Source organism: Mus musculus, chromosome 8 (assembly GCF_000001635.26).
Source record: "Mus musculus strain C57BL/6J chromosome 8, GRCm38.p6 C57BL/6J".
Taxonomy (NCBI): domain Eukaryota; kingdom Metazoa; phylum Chordata; class Mammalia; order Rodentia; family Muridae; genus Mus; species Mus musculus.
This window is the reverse complement of record NC_000074.6, coordinates 87,502,290-87,526,833: the sequence shown is the minus strand read 5'-3', so window position 1 is coordinate 87,526,833 and position 24,544 is coordinate 87,502,290. Positions and strand designations below refer to the sequence as shown.

Here is a 24,544-nt window from a genome sequence, read left to right as displayed (position 1 = left end):
TGTTACCTGAAAAAGAAATGCTGGGCTTGTTGCTTCTTGCCAGCTGTGTCCAGGGTCCTGTCGTGTCTTTGTATACTCTCCCTGGAGGCTCTGTGTGGTGCAGGGTGGTTAAGGAGACCCCAGGAAGCTTAGACTCATTCTTCTGATTTAATCATGAGCATTCAACTCCCTTCATCTCAGGCACTCAGTTTTCTTCAAATAGGTCAGGCACATCCCTGCCCTGGGATGCTGGCACTGGCTCCTGCAAGTGCCTGGAAATTCTGCCCTTCCCCTCTACAGCGATCCCTCCAGCTCCTCCACCCTCTCGTGGTGGTCTGGCTCACATTTGCCTTCTCTGTTTAAAGCTGCAATTCTCAGTCTTCTTACATTGCCTCCTTCCTTCTACTGCAGTCGCTGACTAACCCAGTCTAACCAGCATTTATTCATTACTGCTGTTTGAGAGCCCACTGGAATGCCTGTTTGGTTCACTGGTAAATCCCAGAGTTCTCCTGCCTAGTCATAGCCCAGTGTGTGAGATGAACCAATGAAGCAGACAGGTACATTTATCTAGCATTCAGACATTGTGCATGTAGCAGCGAATGAAGCTAAAGATCTCTGAGTGTCTGTGTTTCCCTTTTCTGGTAGGAAGGACATGATCCATTCCATAAGGCTAGAAGAAGACATTGTGACACTCACTGGATCACTAAACCAGGCCCACAAACCCAGAGAGGTGTGAGCGAGCTGAATCTGCCATCAGTAAGAGCTGTGGCCTTGAAATGGGCCACATCTGTTTTACCTCACTATTGTGGCTCTCACTGCGCAGCCTAGAAACATATAATACTCTTCAACTCCACTGTTACTGCTAATACAAGTAACACTTGTAAAATTCATACCCAATAAACAATTTAGAAGTGAAAAAAAAATTAGGAAGAGGTTCTACCTGAGATTCAGGTAGCCTACCTGCCGGGTAGGCAAGCAGGGCAGCTGCTCAGAGACGGTCCACACCTCTGCTCTGTCTTGGAAGCAGAAGACAAGCAGTTGCTAAGGATAGCAGTGAAGCGTCTCCCAGATATGCTTGTAAGTTGTATTCGCTTTATCTTCATTCCCACTCACTGGGGTATGGGGTTAAGTGGGCAGCTCCCCGCCAACCCACCATGCCCTTGATATTTCTCACTCACATGGCTTGAATAAAGGAAAGTGCAGGCTGACCAGGAGCTGCTGGAGTATGGAAGCCTCTCTTGGAGGCAGCTGGTGTGTGGAGAAGCAGAACCCAGACCAACAGGAGGAATGGACACACTCGGACATTAGTATCTTTTTATTGACAAAAGTATTTGATCGAAATTGGTCTCAGGGGTAGAATGTCCATCTTCATATTGACTTAAAATATAAGATAATGCAGGGTGGGTATCCTGTTTACGTGCTTTGGACCTCTGCATGCGGCTGTGGATAAATAATCAATATTTTATCACCAAATTATGAGCTAAGCTTCAATGTTTTGCAAGAAGAATCTGGCGATGCACAGTGAAACACAATAATGCTTTCCATATGCACAGTGTACTTTTTACATTTCAGGAGAAGCAGGCTCCTCTTGGCTTTCCTGAGCAGGCAGTATCCCCTCTGGTCCTAGGAAGGACAGGATGAAGTGACAGCAGGCCTGAAGGCTGCCTTGGCTTTGCTGTCTGTTTGGATGGTATGCTGGCTACTATTTATGTCATCTCAACACAGCTAGAATCAGTTGGGAAGAGACCATCAACTGAAAAAAAATGTCCCTCCACAGAATTGGTCTGTGGGACATTTTCTTGACTGATAATTGATGTGGGAGGGTCCATCTCACTGTGGGCAGTGGCACCCATGGGTAAGTGGTCCTAGATGGTATAAGAAAACAGGATGGGCAAACCATGAGAACAGGCCAGTAGGCAGTGTTTCCTTGGTTTCTGCTCTAGGTTTCTGCCCTGGCTTTCCCACAGTGGTGGACTTAGAAGCTGTAATGTAAAATAACCTCTTTCCTACCCAAGTGGCTTTTGGTCACAGTATTTCATCACAGCAGTAGAAAGCCAGACAGTTGTACTGACAGACACAGGCACCCCACCCAGGTCCTCATTGCTTCCTGCCATTGCTTCGGCACACATGCCTGAGTTTCTGTGTTCCTTGAAGAACCCTGCAGTCTGACGTTTAGGAGTGGAGGTGAGGGGGACAGCCCAACTCCAGTGCTCTGCCCCCTCACCCACCCTTGTCCTATCTCTATTCCCTTATTTTTGTCCCCTGGAACACTCCCTTCATATGGCACATGAAGTCTCATTGCCAGGTCTGCTACTGGGGACACCAACACACTACTCATTCCACAAATATGAGCAGTCTACTTACTGCTTGGCAAGCACAGAGGGGAGAGATGGGGGCAGAGTGGGAACGGGAGTAGATCTGACCAACCTGTGTTCAGCTGGGGACAGTGAGCAAGGAAACTGCTCCGGAGAGCTCCAGGGCTGATGCTCCAGCTTCTCAGACAGGGGCCCGGAGAAGGGCAGTTGTTTCTCTGTTCACTGATATATGGTGTGGCTTTGCCTGTGGGTTACAATGCTCTAGATATCACTTTTAGAAGAGACAAAACTGAGGAAGGAGAGACCAGCCTTTCTCTTCCTTCCTTCCTTCCTTCCTTCCTTCCTTCCTTCCTTCCTTCCTTCCTTCCTTCCTTCCTTCCTTCCTCCCTCCCTCCCTCCCTCCCTCCCTCCCTCCCTCCCTCCTTCCTTCCTTCCTTCCTTTTTTTTTCCCCCAAGACAGGGTTTCTCTGTGTAGCCCTGGCTGTCTTGGAACTTACTCTGTAGACTAGTCTGGCCTTGAACTCAGAAATCCTCCTGCCTTTGCCTCCCAAGTGCTGGGATTAAAGGCGTGCACCACCACTGTGCGTTGAGACCAGCCTTTCTTTTTCTTTTTTCTTTTTCTTTTTTCTTTTTCTTTTTCTTTTTCTGTCTCTCTCTCTCTCTCTCTCTCCTTCCTTCCTTCCTTCCTTTGTTTGTTTGTTTTTTTTTTTTTTTTTCCGAGACAGGATTTCTCTGTATAGCCCTGGCTGTCCTAGAACTCACTTTGTAGACCAGGCTGGCCTCGAACTCAGAAATCCACCTGCCTCTGCCTCCCGAGTGCTAGGATTAAAGGCGTGCGCCACCACACCCAGAGACCAGCCTTTCTTATGGCTTTCTCTTTAAATCTCAGATACTATCCCTAGAAATGCTTTTACTCTCTAGCAGTTTACCTTTGCCTCATTGGCTTGAGAAAGTACCACATTTCCTCTTGAGGCACTGTGGGGGTGGGGTGGGCACTGTAAGGACCCTTTGTTCTGTGAAGCCTGCCTAGGACCTATGGGTAGGGGTATATATACCATCTTGTAGGTTTAGGGGTAGCCAAGCTGGTGATATCTTAATGCCACTGGTACTCTGCTAGGAAGGGAAATGGTTGTTGTAGCTGATGGGGAGCTCTGTCCCCTGCACCTCTAACCTCTGGCTACATAGCTTGTCTGTGATTTGATGTGGTCAGCTTCCTGTAACCAGAGGGCAGCCTCTTGTCTGTTCCACTCTGTGTTGCTGTGGGGATACTTATGCTCAGTAAAGATCTGGCGGATAAGGAGATGTTGAAGCTGAGTGAAAGCATGCATGGATCTGTGTACTGTGGTACAGATGCAGAGAAGGCTGGGGTGGGTTGGTCATCTTCTCAGTGTTCCTTGAGGATAGCAGGGGTGAGGACCCCGGTGAGGGCAGCAGCTTGGGATAGAAAGCCTCAGCCCCTGTTTGGATCTGATCCTAACCCAGCAAGTTCCTTGCTCTCTTACTGTTTACTCTGGACACAGCCACTGGACAGCATTGTGAGCAACAATTATATGAAGGCACTGGGGCTGCATGCCATTAAAGGACAGGTATCGGGCAAACACAAGGCTCTAATGCTAGACACAGAGCCTGCACTCTAAGCCATTTTCAGGGGTATATGGGCCTAACCTGTGTAGAAAGGGGATACAGGTGGAGGATGGGCAGGACCGGAAGCCACATAGGGGAGCCAGGCTCACCTGAAGTAAACACAGCTAGCCAGGTTGGCCCTTGAGGGTGGGGAGCATCATATGAGAGGAGAAAAAGAGCAGCTGGGGACTGGTTGAAGGCAAGCTGCAGAGCCCACACACACCTAGGATGCCAATAAACATGGTGAATGCCCTGCAACTAGATTCCAGGGGTCTGGGTGGAGCACAGGCCTTGGCAAAAGACACTGTGCCACATACGGCCAGAGGAGGGCTTCTGCAGTTGAGACAGGAAGGCAGTTTACACTGCAGCATAGCAGGGTATAAGAGTAAAGTGAGCAGGTCTGGGGGACCTGGATCTGCAGACTCAGGGGTGGAGGGCAGCTAGGAATTCTGTTATGTCTGGGCTTCAAGGACACTTGTTTCCCCACTGCTTTTACTGAGCAAATAGGCCAGTTATACCCAGCAAGGAGGATGCATCCCAGGCGCAGTAGAGAGAATCCCTCATTCTGTGCTCAGGGAATGAAGCAGGAGTAATAATACAGTTAAGAAAGACCGCACCACAATCCATCACGCTGGCTTAAATTAAGGGTGACGTCCAAGTGGGCTGCTTGGCAGAATCCCACGGCAGAGGCCAAGGTGGGTTATCAGCACGTCTAGGTTGCTACCCTTTGAAGTTAGAAAAGTGTTCAGGATTTCCGGAGAAATGAACATTGTGTTTGTATGTGTGCACGCGTGTGCTTGTGTGTGTGCACACATGTGTGTGGTCTAGAACTTAAGCATAGTATTTGGGGCTTAAGTTCTAGACAAACATCCTGTAATGTCATGGTAACTATGTGGACTAGAATTGCCTTTGATGCTCACTGGCAGGGTGACCTTGGTGGATCAGTTATCCTCTCTGGCTCCTTCTTTCCTGCCTAGCAGAGGGCGGTACCAACAGTTGCTCTGAAGGCTCCTGTGGGTTTAGATCTATGTGTCTTGTCAGCTTATAAGCACAATAAATGCCAAGGGCTAACAGGAAAGCCCCTTTTAAGCAAAAGCACCTACCTGGGGATACTGCTGAATCAATATTTGCTTGGAGACGTTAGGCTGAGAGTATCTTCATCTTCAGGACATGCTTGGTAACTATGTAGGAGTAAAAGACAAAAAAAAAATGTTCAAATGGGTTCGAACAAGCAGCACTTCTTAGAGAGAGGCAGGGGCCTTCTGTAGGTTCCTCTCTTAGAGAGAGGTAGTAAGTAGCCTTTTGTTGTTGTTTTTTTTTTTTTTTCTGGACAGCTAGAGTTTGTCATCTTGACATAAGGTAGAGTCATATGGGACCTCCATTTAAAAACCACTGCCATCACACTGGTCTGTAGGCAGGCCCAGGGAGCATTTCCTTGAGTCATGACTGATGTGGGAAGGCCCAGTCCACCGTGGGCAGGTGGTCCTGGGTTGTATAAAGAAGCAGGCCAAGGGACTGGAGAGCTGGCTCAGCTGCTGTCTCTGAAGACTCAGGTTCAGTTCCCAGAACCCAGATGGTATCTCACAACCACCTGCAAGTCCTGCAAGTCGATTACAGGGAAGAAGCTAATGTTTCCTCTTGGCCTCTTTGGGCACTACATGCATATGATGCGCACACATCCATGTTGGGCAAACGCATACACAGAAAATAAAAATAAATCACCTTCAAAAAGGCAAGCAATCAGGCTGAGCAAGCCATGAGGACTAGGCGCATTTTTCCATGGCCTCTGTTTCTGTCCCCACCTTTACTCGGGGATGGAGAGTGACCTGAGCTGTGAGCTCAAAAAATCCTTCCCTTTCCAAGTTTCTTTGTGATTCTGTTGTGGGTTGATCACAGCAACAGAAACCGAACTAGATCATACCCCACATCTGTCTTCTTCCTCTTTAAAACCTGAACTCAGTCTATAGTCTGAGTAAATGACAGCTGCCTCCCCCTCTCCCTGTGTGTGTGTGTGTGTGTGTGTTCGAGTGAATGTGCAGTATATATGTATGTGTTCATGTCAGGTTTATTATTCGACTACTCTACTTTATAAACATGTTTTCTCTCTGAGCCTGAAACCCACGGATGTTTGAAGACTGTCAGGACAGGAAGCCCCAGAGATCCTCCTGCCTCTGCCTCCTTAGCCCAAGGACTACAGGTACACAGAGTTGCCTCTGCCTCTGCCTCCTTAGCCCCAGGACTACAGGTACACAGAGCTGCCTCTGCCTCTCTGCCTCTCTGCCTCTCTGCTCCTCTGCCTCTGCCTCTGCGTCCTTAGCCCCAGGACTACAGGTACATAGAGCTGCTGCTTCTTTCCTTTCTCCTCCCCTTCCTCCTTGCCTCTTCAGCTGCTGCTTCTCCTGGGTTCTGGGGATTAAACTCAAGCCCTCATGCTTGTGTGGTATTTTATCAAGTGAGCCACTTCCTCAGGTTTGATGATGGCTGATCTTGTCTAGCTGACTGGGTGAAGAGATGCCTGGAGGACTAGTGGAGCATGACTGCATGTATGAGAGGAATTTCCAGAGATGATTAGAACACCATGTGTCCCAACATGATGCTGTTACCGGGACGTGGTGGCAAGTAGGAAGTGGGGCCTGGATACAGGAAGCATGTCACTGGGGAATGGGTTCAGGACTATATGTCACCTGAGTCCTTCCTGAATGCCCTCTTTCCAGTTTCTGGCCCACCACTATGCAAACTTCCACCATAGCCCCTCACCATAATGTACTGATACCCCTGAAACCAGGACCCAAGAGAAACCTGTTCTACAGTGATAAAAAAGTAACGACTACCAAGAGCAAGGGCAAGGATAAGCTCCATAATGCCAGCCTTCATGTGTCTGGAGCTGGCAGCAGGCTAGGGAGAGGGAGAGGACTAGCTGGAGAAGGACCTCCTCTAACAGGGGCTGGCCGACAGAGAACACATCCAGTCCCCCAGCTCCTCGACAGCTAAGTAGGAAGGTGTCACATCATGGGCAACTCCCTCCTTTGCTGCAAAGTTAAGACAAGTTGGTCTTGGAAACTTTGTCCGTAAAGTCATAGAGATTATGTCCTTGTGACTTTCCAACACGAGCACCTAAGGATATGTCAGGGCTGCTTCAGTATCAATGGCCTCCACAGTAGACAGAAGGAAAGTCAATGGGCAGGCACAGCCATACAAGAGCACCCTTGAGGCCACCTCCCATTCTGAGGCCCCGAGGCTAGGAGACTGTCTTGTCTCTGACCACCACCAGCATCTCCCCTTGCAGTTAAGGACAAAGAGGGCCTTCTTGTTTCATTTCCTTCACCATATCTTTCTCCCCCTCACGTTCTAGACTTCCCCTCTGGTGGTAATGAGAAGTAAAAATCAGAGGAAAAAAGGAAATGACACTGAAGTGGAGGAGGGCCTTGACAGGACCATGGCCTCATGGGAGAGGAGGTAGAAGCCCACGGTGTACTGTGTTCATGGAAATCCAGATGCTAGCTGATGGGTTTTGGAGGCATGTTTGGCTTTTAGAGCAGACATAGTCTGTCCTAGCAGACCGTGGTGCCCTTGATCTGCTCTGTACTTACTCTCAGCCTGTGTGTGGTGTGTTACTGCCTACAGGCAGCTCCTCGGGGCACTGGTCCCGGAGCCCAAGGTTGTGAGACGCTAACCCACATGGAACACAAATATGTCCCTCTATTCTTCCTTCCCAGCTTGGGTGGGATATCTGCTCCATAGCTATAGCTACCCCAGGTCAGGACAAGCCCTGGAGTGTGGTCCCAGTTCTCCTCATGGCTGCTCCATCCTCCCTTATGGATCTGTTTCAGAGCTCTGGAGAAGATGGAGCTATGATATCACACAAGTGGTTTGGGATACACACAAAGCTTCATGGAATGTTGCAATGATCCCAGACCACAGCACGTGAAGGAACGTTGCAGTGAGCCCAGACCACAGCACATGAAACCTGGAAGCTCTCAAGCTCCCCTGCAGGTGAACTTGCGATTGAGCTGCACATGTTTAGCTTCTGACTCAGGAAGGACCAGGGAGCCAAGTGTGTGCAGAAACATAAAGTCCTCACTCCACAACTACCTGGTCCTGCTTTGTGTAATTCCTGCAGGGCTAGGGATCAAGAAGTCAACAAAGGGATGGGATGTTTGCTTGGGCCTGGGTCCATCTTGTCCCCTGAAGTCCACTAAGGGTCCTTGCCCTTTGTGATACTAGGATTCGTCGAGTGTGTGTCCCAGGTGATATCCCTTGTTATCTATTTCAGTCATTTACCTGGAATACATCAGCACTTCCTAGCCCTGTTATACATGAGATTCACTCCAGAGTTCTTCCAAAAGCACACATATACTCAGCCCCATCTTCATCCCACTTTCTGCCCAAGCATCTTCGGTACAGGCAGGTTTTAAGCTCCTGTGTGACTGCACCATACAGACAGCTGAATACTCAGAACTGTACCTCATAGGGAGGAGCATGGCCTCGAGAGCCACCAACTGTCAGGTCTTCCTCAGGATCACATGTACTGAGGTTGTCTTCCTGTGACCCTAGCTTGATGGCTGCTTCCACTCCCAACAAGGGGCTGCAATATACACATGGCATTCCTCCTATGGCCCTCCTGGGTCATCTTTGTATTTGGTAAAATGCTGTGTTCTTTAATAATTTACATCTGAGGTTTCTCTAAAATTATGGTTCCTGCCACTTGATACCTGTGGCTTTCAAGGTGACCAGTGGGATGAATAGCTGGCAATCCAGCACCGCTCCCCTTGATGTCACAGGTGACACTGTGAATTCAAAAGATGGAAGCATTGGCTGAGGAGGGCTATACCTCCTGTGTATGGAACTTCTTAGCACATGCTACTTTGCTTTTGTGAAGAACATATTGGATTGCAGACAGTGTTCACAAACATCACAGTTTATCACTATGCTGGACTATCACAGAGGCCCACAGTCATCTTCATCTTCAAAACTCATGGCCAACTGAAGAACATAAATTCAGCTATCACCTACCCACACTTTGGGCCTACTTGCTTCCATAATTAGGAAAGTCTCTGTCTTAATAAAAATTCTTTATTTGATGAAGTGTCCAACATTTAATACTTGGCTTAAAAGAAAGCCATGGCCACTCAACTTAGCCCCATAGAAGGAAAATAATTGTTTGATGAATGCTATGTGCAATTTTAAAATCAGTTCTTTGGAGGTAGACAATAGGGAAGTGGGCCACTTATCTGCTGTGTGACTAGCCTTGGTATACTACAAACCCTGTTTTCTGTGTACAGTTACACACCAAAGAAACATGCCAGCCATCGACAGCAATTCTTTGGTTGGTTTGTGGTCTTGGTCTTCTGCAGCCATTCTTCCGACAGGCCTGTGGGTCTCAACCTGGCTGTTCATAAGCAGAGCTTAGAACTTAAAACATTCTGGACAGATGTGAAATCCCTGTCCCAGAGATCCTGACTCAGCTGACCTAAAATGGGACTTTGGTTCCAATGATTCTAACATACGGGTGGGGACAGGAACAACTCCCAAAGACTGCCAGCTCTTGCCAGCAGCTGAGCAGCATGGCTTTCTCCATTTGGCTTCTCTGGCACCTGCTATGGGGCCAGGAACAAGACAGACTCATGAGTCCACTGTGAGTTATATGCACAAAGTACTTGGAATCTTGTACCATCCCACCCCAGCGCCTCCTTCGCCAAACTGCTCAGATGCTCTGCACAAAGCAAGTCCTAGACTGTCAAGCCCATACAGCAGTGTTACTCAATTGCAGTGCCTCATCTGGGTTGGTCTCATCTTGTAAAGACAGTGCCACAGCACTTTAGTCAGTTGAAGCAAGTCAATGTGTTGAGAAGACCTCATATAGGGTTTAGAAATGTATGCCAATAGATTGTACTGGGTGAAGCCAAACAGCACAAATATTAATGCCACCTGGTCAGAATGAATATCCTTTTCTTCTATGTGGGTCCCTGGAAAACATTTAAATAGCACACAACAGCAGAGCTCCCAGCCTTCCTCTTCAGATTCTTCACTGATCCGTTCCAGCTTCCTTAGGCCCTTCACGGGGCAGGTATGTTGTAGGCATGTGGACACAAAGCTGACCTTGAGCAACACATGCTGGGGTTCACAGCACTCAGAACGCAGTGCAGACGATCCTGAGAACCAAGTTAGCAGATAGCATGTCATCGAAGCAGAGCAAAGCAAAGCAACGCTGAGATCCCTGGAGGCAGGGGCTCTCTGAGAAGGTGTCTGGGGCACTGAGGACTGCATTTCTAAGGATCACAGACAGCAGAGATTCGGGGTAAGGTCAGATGACCTGAGGTGAGATGAAAGCTGGGAAAGGGTAGTGTGTCCCAGAAGCAGAGGCCAGTCTCGTCTCATCTCATCTGTGTGCCCTGGTTGAGTGTGAAGGATGTGGTGACAGTGGCAAATGAGGCCGTGTGTTTACTTAAACCAAAAAGCTATGACAGAAGGGTCTATACAAGATAAGTGACAGGGTGGGCTTTCTGGTCCTGGGAAGTCATCCCAGTGGGTTGAGTTTCACCTAAGCCATAATTAACTAAAACCAAACCAAACCCTCATACGCCAATTTATGTAGGGGTTACATCCCAATAAACCAAGTTAGGGATACCTTAGGAATGCCTTTAATACTCTTAATCTATAGGACTCCTGGCTCACATCTTAATGACAGAGAGCTTTCCTTAGCCTAATGCTGGGCCGAGATCTCCAACACAAAGCCTATTTTTAACAAAAGTGCTTAATATCTTATAGGATTTGTGGAGTGCTTATATCTAAAATGCTCCGAACATGCATGTGCCCTCATGATTATGTGGCTGACTGTGGGCCGCTGCTACTGTCTAGCATCATGAGGGAGGGCGGGGCCTTCCACCAGCTGGAGAAAAGATTAAACCAAAGGACTTTCTACCACATGCTTCCCTCCCTCACCTGTGTAAAATCTGACATTCCCAAGTAAAACCATCCGTCATCAGGTGCTATCTACAAAGGAATTCTCTTTCTTCTTCAGTGGTGGGTGGAGACTGGGGTGCTGGACCCAAAGCTTTGCATCCTTAGATCTTCATTCTAACTTCCCTTCAGATGTTGACAGCTTCTCCCAAGCTGTCACGTATGCACCTGCAGCCTCCTGCTGGGTTTTGTGGCTGTATACTAAGGGGATCACACTATACAGCCATCTGCCCTGAACACACTGGAATGTCATCCTGAGGTCACGGAAGGCCTCTGCAATGCTTTCTGCTGTGTCCACCACAGTCTAAGGCACATGGAGTGTGCTCATCCATTATTTGTTGAGTAAAATTGGAATAAACAGCATTCGGTTCTGTTGCATTCTTCTGGGCACTGAGGACTGAATGGATCCCCAGTGTTCCTGGGCTCTCGTTCCCAAGCACGCTCATGTCCTTTCTAATCTTCCTGCCTTAATCACTTTAAATGGGCTGACAAGCACAATTGACCAATTAATAGTGCTTCTGCTCTTGTTACATCATTTGTAATCCATGGTGCTCTTTCTGTTTGCAATGGCCTCTCAATTTTTCATGACTCAAAATGGAGGACGTGCATCATGAATACAGATAGCAAATTGATTAAATGTAACGCACACCCTGCTGCTTGCTGGGTTTATGCCTGTTATTAATGACAGAAATCCAACAAATGATCATGAAAACCCAGATAACATACAACCTCAAATGCAGGATTTTGGAGCAGTAGGGCCCTAAATTTCCCTAATTACAGAGTAAAAGCAGACATTAATTTCTCAGACGGCAACCTCTGTAAACAAGAACATGGCCGTGGCTTCTTTGTCTGAGTGCTTGTGGCTGAGCACAGACTTCCAAGCAGCCCAAAGACAGTGTGAGTCTCAAAAGCAAAAACAAGCCACTTCAAGGAACCGCCTTACAAGCAAAGGCTAAAGGACACTTGTGTGGAATCAAACGTATTGTCTTCTACGAGGATTGCATTTTTCCCTGGTGCTAATCTGCTCTGATCTAGTCACATCCTTTGCTGGTGCACTGTTCTGTGTGTGAGCATAAAGTGCAACAATGGAGGAGAAAGGAGGGGACCTGGCTGGACGTGTACTAGGGCCTTGGAACGCCAAGGGACAAGGTGGTATCCTGAAACAGGTTGCAAGGAGTACCCTTATTTCTTAAGGTAATTTAAAGTAAACGTACCTGATTTACCTATTAGTGGGAGCTGTGGGGAGGCAAGGGTTTTCTCAGCCTCAGACTTGTGTTAGTTAGGCCTGAATGGTAGAGATGGCTCGGCATGGTGGCTCCCCCACTTCTAATCTCAGCACTCAGGTGGTTTGGGAAAGGAGGACTTCTGTGAGCTTGAAATCTATCTGAGCTCTATACTGACTTCCAGACCCATCTGGACTACAGAGCGAGTCCCTGTCTCAAGAAACCAAACCAGACCCACCAAGTACTCACGTGCCCACCCACCCAGAGGAGATAAAGTAGGTAGGGGTAGACACTGGGGCCTAGCCATGCTCAGAAAGCACACACTCACAGTGCTGAGCACACCAGGCCAAGCTCCTCTCCTCTCCTCCTCGAACACAAACTGGATATCCCAAATTGCAGGAGGACGAGTCAGGGAGGGATCAGGTAGCTGTGACCCAAGGCCACTCCCACTGAGGGCTGCATATTAATAGGTATGTACTCATGATGAGCTTAGCTCTGTTCCAATTTTAGTATATGTGCTGCCGAAGTGAGCACATGAGCTTAGCTCCGAATGTTTGTCTAGGAGTTTGGCAAAAATGTGTCTTGGCAACTTAGGGTCCACAGTGAATTTGGCAAAACCAAACTTAAGACTTTTGTTGTGGGAAGTGTACAGTCTTAGGATGGAAGCCCGAAAAGAGATCTAGAATGGAGCACTTTGAAGTGAGTGGTTGGTTGAGGGTGGCAGGTGCTGGGGAAACTCAGGGAGAAGAGACAGGGACAGGTGGTGGCTGCTGCCGGATCACAGAGGGAGCACTGGTCAACCTCAAACCACATGTTCCAGAATTGCTGGATACATACTTTCCTGGCAGTGGCTGGGTAGGGCTGCCTCCAGAAATACGATTCAGGGGCTTCTATCCACTCTACGGACAAAATGGATTCCAGAAGCCTATAAGACAAAACACGGTGGATGTGGGTGAAGTATCAACTAAGATGGCTCCCAGAGTTACCCGAGGATGTGGAATCCCCTCTGTCCACACAAGCCCGCCCCATTTCACTCCTCTGAAGCCTTCACTGTGCTCAGGACAAATGTCTGACTGATGTATGTGGCATATTGGACATGCTACTGAGTACGATTTGGAGGAAGCTGAGACTACTGGATGCTCCTCCCTAAATTTCCACTCTTTGGAGATAGCAAGACAGATTTCTTGTGAAAATTTAGGAAATATGCATGCTCTCCTCCCCCACTGTCATATGTCTATGTGAGAGAATAAAGAATTCACAGCTAGATCTAAAAACAGAGTCAAATTAGGAAGAGAAATACATTTACAGACCACAGCATAAGAGAAAGCAGCATACCAAGACAGGAAGGAAGGGATGAGAATTTAATTTATTATAATTAAAAAAAAAAACAACACCCAAACTCTTGGTACCTTTAAGCATCTCCCCCAGGTGAAGCAGATGTGCACATGCCTGGATAGAAGCGTCCTAATGTCAGATGGTATCTGACTGTCAGCTCGGACACATTCTATCCTGGGATTCACCTTCTAAAGCCAAAGAATTCCCCAGTGTCTCCACCTCTTTTGATATTTCAATTGTAAAAATATTTTTCTTAATGCTTAAAATAAAAACTCCACAAGTTGGCATTACTTCCTGCTAAGTACAAGTTGTTTTTATATGCATGAATTCACTTAACAAGCCTGTGGGAAGGTCTTGGTGTCCCTGTTCACACAAGAGGGAGCTGAGGCAGGGAGGGGTTGAGTACTCGCCTGGTGCCACTAGAAAAGTGGAGCTGGGTTTGAGCCCAGGTGAGCAGACCCTACCAGCTGTGTCCTGCATGCTGTGGTCCAGGAAATTTGTCTGGGGATGAGGGAGTGAAGAAAGCACAGGCACACAGGCACACAGGCGCACAGGCGCAGAGACAAGCTGGGATCAGGTGGGCCAAGCTCTGCTGGAGCAGCACCAACTCTACAGCAGACACGTGTGCAGCACAGTGGGCGGGGTTAGCTAGTCTCAGTTGGACAGGCTCAGGATGCAGTCACTTAGGAGGAGGATGCTATGGTTGAGAGCTTCTGCACATACTGCTGACATTCGAACTCAGACCAGAGGAAGGGTTTCTCTGAGCCTCACCCTAGGGACAGCTTTGTTTGCTCCCATGGGTCTGAGGCATCAGGCCCTTGATATGGCTGCACTCATGTCAATAGCACACCCTCACTCAAGGCTTCCTCAGGCCCCATACACATTTTATATCTCTATATCATCTTTCTTCCCTGTGCCCTATTACCTGACTCGATAATCAAATGTTTTGAAAAGCATAAATCCTGCCATAATTGGTTGAATGTGTCTTCATTGATTTGGTCATTGGTCAACCAGGACAACACAGGAATAACATCCTAGAACAAGAGCCTATTCAAGTAGCAAAGACACCGACATCCCCAGCATGCCCAGACTGTCCTAGCAAGGCTGTAGAAATCTCATCTTACATCTATCTCAAAGACATCCGGTCTTGTAATCCAGGGAAGGTCACAGTGGGCTCCAGGAGACTGAATTTGACTCTCTATGCAAGCCTGCTCAGTGGCTGGACTCCACACTGGGTAGTGTACATCATGCAAATGGCACTGCCTCCTCCCCAGCTTTCACTGGCATTTACTAGATAAAAGAATGCATGTGATTGTAGATGCGAGGACTGCTTAGAAAGCACTCGCACACTTGCTTACATTCACATTTATTATAGTGTGATCCGGAGCCTAAAAAAGAATTGACATTTTACAGCAAGCAAGCTTATCAACTCAGACCGGAGAAACCTCTCATTCTCCTAACCATCTCCCCAGGAGGGATGAGAGAAGGAAGCCTCCGGCCTCCACAGCGATGCTGAAAGCCTAGGGTTTGCTTTTCCATGGTATTTCTATTACCACCTAAGTGTGGCTGTGGCAGAGCACATATGCACAGAAATGCTCTTTGCTAAATTTAAAAGAAACATTCTTTTCCCACTTACCACAGCTAAGCACTTATGAAAGATAATGTCTGGAGAGCCAGCGAAACCCACCACTCAACACGGATAAAAGACCCTCTCTGTTTTGCTAAACACTAGAGAACCGGTGGGGTCTGAGCACAGCAGCAGCTGTTGGTTACATGGTAGGGCGCATCTTAAGAGCAGCATCCCTGCCTGCGTCCATCACACTCTAGAGAGATCCAGCAACGCTAAGGCAGGCACTCAAGAACCCCATTGTCTTGTCTTGTCTTGTCTTGTTTTTCCCACATGCTCAGTAATAGCAGCAGCTTTGGCAGTGTCAGGCCTCAATCAGTCAGGAAGATTTGTTTAGAAATTGTGACCGGTCACAATGTACCCCTACTTAATCTTCACTTTTACAACAAGTCATTTTGATTACTCAGGCTGCTGTTTGGTGGAGTGTGGCCTGCCCAACTGAAACCACATCCTCAGACACCCACAGAGCCACTGTCATGGATGCCTGCAGGGCACTGATACTCCAGAGTGGGAGGTGGGGTGAGTGCATCTTTGACACTCTTTTGACGGTTGCCATATCTGGTGTGGCCCAGGCCTGGTCTATATTGACAATCTAATGGTAATGGGGAAATTTTGATTTTAGACTCATGTGCCTCATTTACTTGTGAGGTTGACAAACCCTTGTAGATATAAGATTAGGTTGTGACAATGTGCACAGAAGTCTCCCATGGACAACATTATCTAGCCCAAGATGACTATGGTACTTAGTGTTTCTATTGCTGTGATAAAATACCGCAACCAAAGGCAACTCTTGGGGGAAAGGGGCTTATTTTAGTTTTCATGTCCTAATTACAGTCTACCTTGAAGAAAAGCAAGAAAGGTAGGAAGGTGGAGACAGGAACCAAAGCAGAAAACAGAGAGACTCCGCTTACTGTCTTTCTTCCCATGGCTTACTTAGCTTGCTTTCTTATAATAGCTTGCATTCTTACACAACTGTGAACAACCTGCTTAGGGGTGACGCACTGTTACTTGGGCCCTCCTACATCAATTATCCATCAATAAAATGCACCAAAGGCTTGCCCACAGGTCAGTTTGTTAGGGATGCTATCTCAACGGAGGTTCTCTCTTCCCAGATGATTCCAACTTACCAACGTATCAAGATGACATAAATTAGCCAGGAGAATGACTAAATTAAACAGTAAGTTAACATAAATTTCAAAAGCCCATTAGCCAAGTCACAGCTACAAAACACTCTGATTAAACCTTTTCAATGGCTTATAGTCTTAATAACAGAACCATGGCATGTGACGATGGTGACAACCCAGGCAGATGATGCTAAAGGGAAGAATTTCCAAACACTAATAAAACAGACTGAAAAATGGAACAGAAATGGTAAATCAGGAGTCTGTCCCTAACAACTTGGAAATATTCTATATGCCACAGATGTTTGTGAAGCTGGAATACTACAGAACACAGGGGTACTGAGTTAGGAAGGGCTAGAATAAGGTTGCAAGCGTCGCTAATGGTGTGGAAGTGTCCCAGTAAACAGCTCCGGCACAAGATGACTGTGGCTTTGCAAGCTCTCTAGCAGCCCTGTGGGCTGGGAAGAGGACAGTTTGGAGGCAGAATTTAAAGCTGAATGGAGAAAAACTGTAGATTTTGTCTGAAATGAGATTCTAGTACCGGTGTAGACTTTAGGTGATGGTGACCCAGGGAGATCAGCATGGGGGCAGTGTCACGGCTGCTGTCCTGAGGGCCAGGAGGCAGCCAGGAAGGCTTCTCTTTCCTCACTACTCAACTGCTTTCCAAAATCACAGCGTGCTAACACTGTCATTAACAATACATAGTAATATAGTAATGCTTATAGAAGGGGTCTTTCCTCCTTGGAAAGGGTAGACTGGATAAAATGCTGACGGATGGAACAAACCTTATTTTTATTTTGTCTGATGGCTTTCTGAACTCACACCAACGCTCACTGCACTCACCATGGAAGAGGGTAATTCATGGTGTTTCGTAACAGTCAGTTTTATCATCTTAACGGCTCGAAGAGACACTGTGATGACAGCACTTTGTAGATAGAACACCTGAGGCCTGGCGAGCTGGGGTTTCTTGCCTAAGACCACACGGCTAGCAGGAGCAAAGCTGCACTCCCAGCGACCAGGCTCCATGGGACCTGAATTCACTGTGTGATACTGCCTTTCAAGCAAGGGGTGGGGCATGGTCTGACTTTCTTACTCTAATTTCTCAGGTTCTGAACATTCAAAAGATTAAGTCAACATATGAAACAGTTCTAATGCTCTGGGAAAGGAAAAATAGTGAGAAAACTCAGCCTTAAAATGCACCTACTGTCTTCATAAATTATACATTGGACCTTAAGAGAATTATACATTGTACAATATATGTATATACACTGACCCTTAAGGCCAAATGTATAAAATTATATATATGTATGTACATATATATGTATATATGTGTACATATGTATACATGTATATATGTGTATACATATATATAATTACACATTGGACCTTATGTATCCTTTTGAGAATTAAATTGCCCAAAAATGAAACAAAAAGATAGACAGTTGGAGAGACATTTTTTTTACATAATTCCATGATAATTTCACACTGAGATCAGATTAGAAGAGGACTAGGACACATCACCAAGGATAAATTCCCCCAAGTGACATTCAGACTGATCCTAACAGAATGAGGCATGACAGCATTCGTGTGAAAGTGCTCCCCGCCACAGCAGCAGGGCAGGTGCTAATGTTAACAGCTCCCAAAGAGCTGCAGCCTGAAAGAGAGATGTCCTGTAGGGTAAGCTGCCTTTCCCTGTGAACACATCAAGAAATACTGTCACCTGTAGTCTTGATTCCCAATAAAGCAGCACCCCTCACCCACTCACTCGGCAAATGTCTCCAGCACTCCAGTGAGCCTCCAATTAACAAGATGCACTTCCTACTCCACAAGAAGTCCACTTAGAGGATATGAGTTTGGATAACCAATTACAGTTCTGAGCTAAACATTACCAGTGCTTCCATGAGCATTGGTGTCTTTAAGAAATGGGCAAGAGTCTTCAGCCCCTACTAAAAACAAAACAAAACAAAACAAAACAAAACAAAAAACACCATGCGAAGTGAGGAAAGGAGAAGAGAGGATGCACAGGAGGAGAAATGAATCAAATGGACCAAATCATCCCAGTGAGCACCCAAAGGCATGCTCAGAATGTTAAGAACACACACACATACACACGCGCGCGCGCACACACACACGCACACGCACACGCACGCACGTGTGCACACACACTTCAAATTCATATTACACAAACACACACACACACACACACACACGCACGCACGCACGCGCACACACACTTCAAATTCATATTACACAAACACACACACACACACACACACACACACACGCACGCGCACACACACTTCAAATTCATATTACACAAACACACACACACACACACACACACACACACACACACGCACGCGCACACACACTTCAAATTCATATTACACAAACACACACACACACACACACACACACACGCACGTGCACACACACTTCAAATTCATATTACACAAACACACACACACACACACACACACACACACACTGGAGATTCGAGAGGGAAGCATCAGTGAACGTGAACATGTAGATTGCCTATAGAAAACATTAGCCATGAAACACAAGCGAGAAGGATTTTATAAATCAGAGAGCAGCATAGGCTCTGAGGGAACTCCCTAAGGTTTAAAAATGAGGATCCTCAAATTCCAATTGTAACCAAATAATAAAACCACAGATTGATGAATTGCAATGGATACACAGCAAGTTCCAGCAGGGTATGCTATTGCCAATCTGTACGGTAAACATAATGCTGCTTTCCAGGCAGAAATAACAGCCATGAGAAGACAGTGGCCCGTCTTCTCCCTACCCCTTACAGCACACAACAGATACCAAGTAGCTTCTTACTGAAGGGGATTTTTTTTTAAAACACCCAAACAAGTGAGGTGTGCAATTTTATATCACTGCAATTTCTGAGTCATAGAAATACAAAGAGGATCCCAAATCCCACACCCCCCAGAAACAATCGAGTCACCTACAGTGGGCGGAGGACGACAGTGGCCTCAGACAGATGTCTCCATAGGAAAACCATAGTGAAGAAGAAGAAACGGAAGGGGTGATGGTATTGTATAAGCTCCCACCTGACCCAGGGGAAATGTTTCTAGACATTTAAAGGTAGAAAACTACTAAGTAAAAGTGTGAGCATTTTATTTTACATATAAATCAATAAAACCCAGCAGGTCTGCACATAGACTGGGTTACAACTGCCTGCCTTTGGGAGTGTAACCAGGGGAGAAGATGGGCCTGTGTATAAGCCAATAACTAAAAACCTACTCACACGACCTGTCTGAAAGAACTCCAAAATGTCTCCTAATGCCATGAGATGGTCAATGAGCTGCGCACATGTGCCCTGCTGTGACACCTCAGCTCAGGGCAGAGGGCGGTGGAGTGAGCTGACCACAGACTGGAGTCTCTGGAAGCTAAAGTCAGCCTTCCTTCCTCACCACAGGATGATTGATGGGAAGCTGACTAGGGAAGCTACGCCCTGATGTCAGAATTTGCCCGTCAGTGGGATATGCACGCACTTACTCCAAAACCACGGACTTGGGATTCCACAGACGTTCCAGCCACTGCCTGTGCCGTGTGCTCCCAAGTGTGGGAGAGTGCATTCCCAGACTGGCTTTTGACCCTGCAGCTGAGTCTGTCAGGAAGCAGGGGATTCCTCTTTCCGTTCTCCCAGGAACTCCTGTTATATAACATTACCTTTTGTTACTCTGCGTGCCTCCAAAACAAGATCCCTGCCTCAGAGTATGAGAGTACCCTCCTAACTGTGTGCACTCTGTCCACTGTGTATTTATATATGACAATAAATAGCTTTCTGCGGTGACTGTAATAAGGGTTGAACTTTTTCAGTTCATTTATGATTAGAAGTAGGTAATTTAATGACATGGGTGGGGGCTGTCATTAGGGCAGGCCTTGCTAAGGTAATTTCCAAACCCCATGTGAGGACATGTCTACCTATAGGCCTATCTTTACTCCCCCTTACTGTGCAGGTCCCAGCAGGACAGTGAACCCGAGAGGAGGTTGGTCTTACTCAAGTCTTCAAGCTGGACACCAGAGCATTTTCTGGCTGAGCCGCTGAACTTGCTCGTGGTTTTTAATAATCACCCAATTAAATGCAACTGTTGAGATATATCCCAATTTAAAGTGCACAATAAAAACCTGGAATATAGCTCTGGGAGTGTGGAACAGTTTCTGAAAAGCAGGCAGCAAGGAAATTGCTGAGCTAGGTTTTTCCTTCCCAATCACACACACACACACACACACACACACACACACACACACACACACGCACACGCACACGCACATGCACACACACGCACGCACACAAAGACTCCCGTGTATAATGAATGCATGCATCATTTCCACACACCCTTCCTACAGACCTCCAGCCTGCGACTCAGACACAGGTATGGGAGGCATCTGCCACTTCTGGCGGCTTGAATGTGAGATGTCCTCTTGAGAATTACATGCTGAACACTTGGTCTCCAGCTACTGCTGGTGTTTGAGAAAAGTCTGGAAATGTTAGGAGATGGAGGTCTAACAGGAGGAAATAGGCCACAGGTGGGGGGGACACCTTTGAAGGTAGCTTCCTCAGTCACAGGCTGCTCTCCTCTGCATGCTCCTGTGGACGCCATATTCTGCCTCACTACAGGCCCAGAACCAAAGGAGCCAAGGACGGTGCATTGAATCCATGCAAATCATGAGGAAAGGAACCCTTCCCCTTTCAGTTGTTTATATGTCAGCACAGGGAAAGTCTAACACAATGCCCGGCTGTTCTGCCACTGGGCTGGGAAAATGGGTGCTGGCGACAGATGCATCCCGTATCTGCAGGAAGTGCTTCCAGCACCCATCACTGCAGTCGCAGCTCCAAGCTTCAAATGAGCACAGCCATTTGGAGGCATCACCCACGTAGGATCATCCTGCCATATGGGTTCATAAGGCAGTTTGGGTAAAAGAATAAGAACGGGAAGAGACAGCCAAGGTCAAGATCAATGGGGACAAGAGATAGCATAAATGAATCTAAAACAGGAGATGTGATCTGGGAAGAGGTTAGGACTTGCCTAGCTGACATGGGATCATAATGCAGGATACACCCCTCCACAAATACTAACACCCCACACTCTACCACACACCCCACATATACTACACCACTACACCACACACACACACCCCACATATGCTATACCACACACACACACACACACACACACACACACTCACACATACACTTACTCTGCATAACTTCCACGGATAAGTAGGATAAACATCCCAACAGCAAATGGGCAAAGTGTTCGAGTGGGTACATCATAGGTAGGAAATATCAATAGCTGATAAACATGAAAAGTGGCTCGGTCTCTTCAGTAATAAGAGAAGTATACACGGAAGCAAATCATGCTGCCTGGCAACTATGGAAGGTAGCGACATTTCAGTGTCTAAATAATATTAAGAGTTGGTGAGGATGCAGGGAAACAGGTGGGAATACAGACGGAAACCTCCATTTTGGAGCGGTTTGCTGTTGACATCACTTTCTTATATGGTGAGCTCTGCATATTCTAGGACCCAGCAATCCCACCGGCAGGCGCACAGCTAGAGAAATCACAGATGTCAGAGGTTTCTAACAGCAGAAATCCGGGAGAGCCAGTGGCCTGGGGTGGGAGAAGAGCTCTGCAAACTACAGCCCAGGCATGCCGTGAGAATGAATGGGAACCAAGTGGATCCGGCAGATTAACGATCATGGGAAGGATGTAAAAGGCTGGTTGCAGAAAGACACACAGACAGTACTGGTAGAGGGGACAGGACCTTTAAAGAACAGATCTATCTAGCTGCCCAGTGCTATTGCCTTCACACTGTGCTTGGATGTATGGAAGTGCAGACACTGATCTCGGAAGGGGAAGGAGTGACAGAGGAGATGGAATAGCGATCTGTCTTGGGAGGAGTCTAAGTGACTAAGTTCTCTGTAATGCTTTAGTTATTTTTCAAGGCTTTGGTATTTATGCATTATTGAGTAATTTAAACCACACACCAGGAAGTCGAAGGGAACCGTGGGAACGCTCTAAGAAGGGCAGAAAGAGGGGAAAGAGGTGCCCAGAGATGCAGGGTCTATCACCTCACTGAATTCCTAACAACAATGACTGTCCCAAAACCATCTTTGGAAGGCTGCTGGCATGGAACACCCCCTCCCCCAGTCCTAGGCAACTCTGTAGGGCTCACAGGTATCCTCTGCCTCTGGGGGCAGGGAGGGGGTGTGCTCTCCTCTCTCCACAGGAGAAGGTTGAGCTCCAACTCACAGGACTCAGGCTGCAGTCTAGGAATCGCAGTAGGTGGGAGCTCACAGGACGATACACTGTGGGCAAAAGACTCTTTATCAGCTCCTGATTAAATGGTTACATCCACGTAGCAGCCAAAATAAAGTCCCCAAATGTAGTCTCAGGGTAATCATATTGCAAAACAATACAAAATGGCAATAACTCTGGTTTCTTAAGGTGGAGGTCTGAAACCTAGTTTTCACCAGGAGCTCCAACTTGCTATAACGCACAGCCGTTAGAGAGCAGATTTCCTTCCTAAATGTTTTGAAATCCACGTCCTTTTTAATTGCCCAGAATTCATGTCACTTGTGTGAAAAAGCTATAAACATACACAATCATAAAAACACACTTAGACATCCTGCACAAAATCAATGGCGTATTATTGTAGTTTATTATTCCTTGTGGAGTTCACACTGGTCTTCCTCCTTTGATATTTATTTATAAGGAAGAAGCGAAAGAGCATAAATGTCACACTTGGGACAATACTAACACTAGAGCTGAGCGGAATACAGACAGCAGCCGCCTTAATTTAGGAAAGTGGAGCGGTCTCTGCGAAGCAACCTCCCATAATGGAGGACAAAGCTGAAGGTCACGGTATTATTCATTTAAAAAGACACTGATAAGGGTGAGAATTGAGGTTCTTAAGATCTGGAGTACAGTTTTCTTGCTTAAGTGACTAGTTCCTTCATGCCTGGTATGGCAAGGCAGCAGGGGTGGGGGTGGGGATAGTAAATACTGTAAGAAAGAAGACAGTCCCTGCTCCTGGGTTTTGTGGTTTTTCTACCCTCAGGGAAGGTCTTCTTAACTTTACTGCTCTTACAGAAAATTAGCTGTAACCTTCTCTTTAAGAGAAAGGTCTCATTTTACCCGAGATTGACAAAGTGTTGTCAGAGCAGAGCGAATCCCTCTGGGGAAGCATCCCGCACACCAACACACTTACAGCTGAGGTTCTCTCAGTTCAAAGACGGCAAGTGAAGACCATACGCAGCCTGGCACAGGCAGAGAACACAGAAGCAGCCAGCCTCAACAGCAGGCCCCACTCTGCCTCCTTCCCTGGTCCCTTTACATGCTAGGCCTGCAAGTTCTCGTTTGGCAGGCCATGAGAACACTGTGGTGATGGGAAACCGTGAGTGGTTATCTCATAGGCAATGATTTCAGCTGAGCCATGGTGAGCAGGAGAGGAGCTGAAGGAAGAACTGTGCTTGCTCTAGGGTGACGGCCGGCCGGGACGAGGAGAATGTGGTTTAGGTCCTTTTGTATGCATGCTGACCGTTGTTCTAACGCAGCTGTGATGCTCAGAGTAATTTTGGGGAGACTCCATTCTCACCGTTCTCCTTTTGATGTTAACCGCACTCCAACTTGAATGGTGGTTTCTTCCTCAGAGCTGAAGAAATAGAAGCGGAAGTTGGGAGGAGGGTTCCCTGATTCTGACATTTGGCTTCTCACCCTGAGTCCCGTGCCTGACTGAGCTGGCAGAAGGGAAGCCTCCTACAAGGCTCCAGGGTACCCTTCAGCCAGGAACTGTGCAAAACAAATGACAAGATGTTTGCTAACAGCAGTGGGGCCCCTTTCTCTATCAGAATGGTTACTATACCAAGGAAGATCACAGCTGTTAGTGAGGTTGTAGGAAAAGAAACCTTTGCCCAGTGCTAGACTATGAATGTGAATCAGGACAGCCATTGTGGAAAATAACCCTGAACAATCCCCCAACACAGCTGCTTTCCCAAGGAATGGAAATGAGTATATTGAAGAGATATTTGCTATCCATGCCCACTACAGCATTGATCACAAGAGCCAAGATGTGGAAGCAACCTGTATCCATCAATAGGTGAATGAAGAAAATGTACACACAGACGGTAGACTAGACTCAGCCTTTAAAGGGAGGAAATCCTGTCATGTGTGGCAGGGTGGATGAACCTAGAGGATAGCGTATTAAGTGAGATAAACAAGGCGCAGAAAAGCAAGTACTGTCTCATCTTGTTCACATGAAACTGAAAAATAGCAAGCTCAGGAGTAGACCAGAAGTGCAGGATCCAGAGTCAGAGCAGAGGGGAAA

At 47.0% G+C, this 24,544-nt stretch overlaps 1 long non-coding RNA gene across 2 annotated transcripts in view; it reads right to left on the bottom strand.

Annotated features, from left to right (window-relative positions):
* Positions 1 to 1,279: 1,279 nt before the first annotated feature.
* Gm2694 (predicted gene 2694) overlaps positions 1,280 to 24,544 on the bottom strand; it is a 52,743-nt gene continuing 29,478 nt past the window's right edge. Inside the window, exons 2-4 of one of the 2 annotated variants that reach the window (NR_033430.1) lie at positions 5,021 to 5,098; positions 2,407 to 2,538; positions 1,280 to 1,602 (exon numbers count right to left, since the gene is read on the bottom strand). This is a non-coding gene — a long non-coding RNA (predicted gene 2694). The remainder of the gene's footprint in view (positions 1,603 to 2,406; positions 2,539 to 5,020; positions 5,099 to 24,544) is intronic. The other variant, NR_125722.1, reaches the window with a different exon arrangement.